The 2891-nt window shown below is 41.3% G+C and overlaps 1 non-coding gene across 1 annotated transcript; it reads left to right on the top strand.

Moving 5' to 3' along the window:
- The first annotated feature begins 417 nt into the window (after nucleotides 1-417).
- On the top strand, nucleotides 418-524 carry LOC128061920 (U6 spliceosomal RNA). Its single transcript, XR_008200771.1, has one exon. It is a non-coding gene; the product is annotated as a U6 spliceosomal RNA (small nuclear RNA).
- The last annotated feature ends 2367 nt before the right edge of the window (nucleotides 525-2891 follow it).

The following is a 2891-nucleotide window of genomic DNA, read 5'->3' on the forward strand; positions in this document are numbered from 1 at the left end:
TTAGAGTCAAAGCACTAGAAGGGGAAGCTCTCACTCCCTTCTAGGGTAGCAGAGCCTAGCAGAGGAAAAAGAAAAACTCCTCTTCTTTCCTGGCAAGGACTCAGCCAATGAAAGCCATGGACAATTTGTAGCCCTCCCAGCTTCCTTTTCCCTACTATAAAAGCATTCTCCTTCCCTTGTCATGGGGTGACTTATGTGGCTTCCCATGGCTGCAGACCCAGAAATGGAACTCTCATTGATCTTGAATAAATCATCTTTTCTGGAGAAATAACTGTGTCTGTTTCAGGTCAACTTCGGTACATTGTCTCACATAAGTGACACTAAAAATTCTGTAGTATTTACTCATTTCCAGTCTAAATTGACTCAGAGTTGTTTTTGAAAGCTGATTTTTTATAAATAATTCAAAACCTGAAGTTAGTGCTGGCTTCAGCAGCACATATACTAAAATTGGAACGAAACCGAGAAGATTAGCCTGGCCCTTGTGCAAGGATGACATGCAAATTGATGAAGCGTTCCATATTTTGCACCTTTCCCCACATCAAGACTTGAATCACAAGCTGGAATCAAGAAGACTCCTGGGAGAAATGTCAACAACTTCAGACACAGACAATATCACTCTAATCGTAGAAAGTGAAGAGGAACTAAAAAGCCTCTTGATGAGGGTGAAAGAGGAGAGTAAAAAGCTGGCTTAAACTTAATGTCAAAACAAACAAACAAAACCCAAACCCAAAGTTAACACATCATATTTGGCTGTTGCGTCTCTGGTTTCTGCTAATCTACAACAGAAGCCCTCAGAATTTTGTTGACTTATTATGATAATGATTTGCTCTAAGGGGCCACACTAATTGTCTCATAATAGGTCTCAGTCCATTATTTTCTCATTTCCTCATAATTCAGCTCAGCTCAGTTCAGTCACTCAGTCATGTCCAACTCTTTGCAACCCCATGAACCGCAGCACGCCAGGCCTCCCTGTCCATTCACCGACTCCCGGGGTTCACCCAAACCCACGTCCTCATAATTAAATTTTATGTAAACATTTTTGGCAAGACTGTCACATATCGAATATTGCAGCATATTATATACTTCTAAAGACTTGCTCAAGATGTATGTCAATCATACTTCAATAAAGTGATTTAAAAAAAGACCCTACCAAAAAGTTGGGTAGTTCTTTTGCTTGTAGGTTGCAAAAACGATTACGATTAATGGAAAATATTAAATTCTTGGAAGGCTATTAGTGTAGACTATAAAATGAAAGGGAGGGGGACTTCCCTGGTGGTCCAGAGGCTAAGAATCTGCCTTCCAATGCAGGGGACGTGGGTTCAATCCCTGGTCTAGGAAATAAGACTGCAAATGCTGCAGGGCAGGTACACCCTTGTGCCACAACCACTGAGCCTGTGAGCCACATCTACTGCTGCCCACACACCTAGAACCTGTGTTCCACAGCAAGAGAAGCCCCCGCAATGAGAAGCCACTGCAGCAAAGAGTAGCCCCTGCTTGCCACAGCTAGAGAAAGTCTACGGGAGCAGCAAAGACCCAGAGCAGTCAAAAATGAAATAATAAATAATGATATTTTAAAAACTGAAGGAAGGATGAGAATCACTAAGCCTCAGGAAGGCAAGCATTAGGAGAGGTCTTCAGATCCCAGAAGCAGTGTTTTCTGGTCCACTGCGTGCTGAAATTGATATGGCAGTGACATAGCCCATCTGTCAGAGGATAGGATCACATAGCCTGTTCAGAGCCACTAGGAAAATAGGATCAGGCAGCCACTCCAACTACCTTCTGTTTACATGATACAATTTACTGTTATACAAAGCTTATGTAAAAAATGCTTTTACTTGCTTTAATTATTTGATTGTTCCATCAGACCAAGAGATAGGAAAGTCTGTGAAGAGTACCAAAGCAATAGAATGTCTCCTGAGTCATAAAATCATTTTATGCCTGCTACAGACTGAATGAATGTGCCACCTGAAAAATGTATATGTAGAAAAAAACTGTATTCCCCAGTGTGATGGTATTTGCGGTGTGGGGCCTTGAGAGGTAATTAGAGTTCAATTGAGAGTGGGGCCTCTTTGATGAACATTTTGTTGTTTCGTCTCTCAGTTGTATCCAACTCTTCACAATCCCATAGACTGCAGCACCCCAGGCTTCCCTGTCCATCACCAACTCCCAGAGCTTGCTCAAACTCACATCCATTCAATTGTGATGCCATCCAACCATCTTGTCCTCTGTCATCCCCTTCTCCTCCTGCCTTCAATCTTTCCCAGCATCAGGGTCTTTTCTAATGAGGTGACCAAAGTATTGGAGTTTCAGCTTTAGAATCAGTCCTTCCAATGAATATTCAGAGTTGATTTCTTTTAGGATTGATTTGTTTGATCTCCCTGCAGTCCAAGAGACTCTCAAGAGTCTTCTCCAACACCCCAGTTCAAAAGCATCAATTCTTCAGTGCTCAGCTTTCTTTATAGTCCAACTCTCACATCCATACATGACTACTGGAAAAACCATAGCTTTGGATTTTGTTGGCAAAGTAATGTCTCTGCTTTTTAATAGGCTGTCTAGCTTTGTTTCTTCAAAGGAGCAAGCATCTTTTAATTTCATGGCTGCAGTCGCCTCTGCAGTGATTTTGGAGCCCAAGAAAATAAAATCTCTCATGGTTTCTATTTGATGAATATAATGTCCTCTTAAGAATATGAAGACAGAGAGAGAAACTCTGCATGTGCATGAAGAAAAAGCCATGTAAAGACATAGCGAGAAGGCAAGTCAAGAAGAGAGCTTTCCTCAAGGAACAAATCAGCCAGCACCTTGATCTTGGATTTTTTAGCTTCCAGAACTGTGAGAAATAAATTTCTAAAAAAAAAAAGAAAGAAATTTCTATTGGTTTAGCTGCCCTGTTA

Source organism: Budorcas taxicolor, chromosome 16 (assembly GCF_023091745.1).
Source record: "Budorcas taxicolor isolate Tak-1 chromosome 16, Takin1.1, whole genome shotgun sequence".
Classification (NCBI taxonomy): Eukaryota; Metazoa; Chordata; class Mammalia; order Artiodactyla; family Bovidae; genus Budorcas; species Budorcas taxicolor.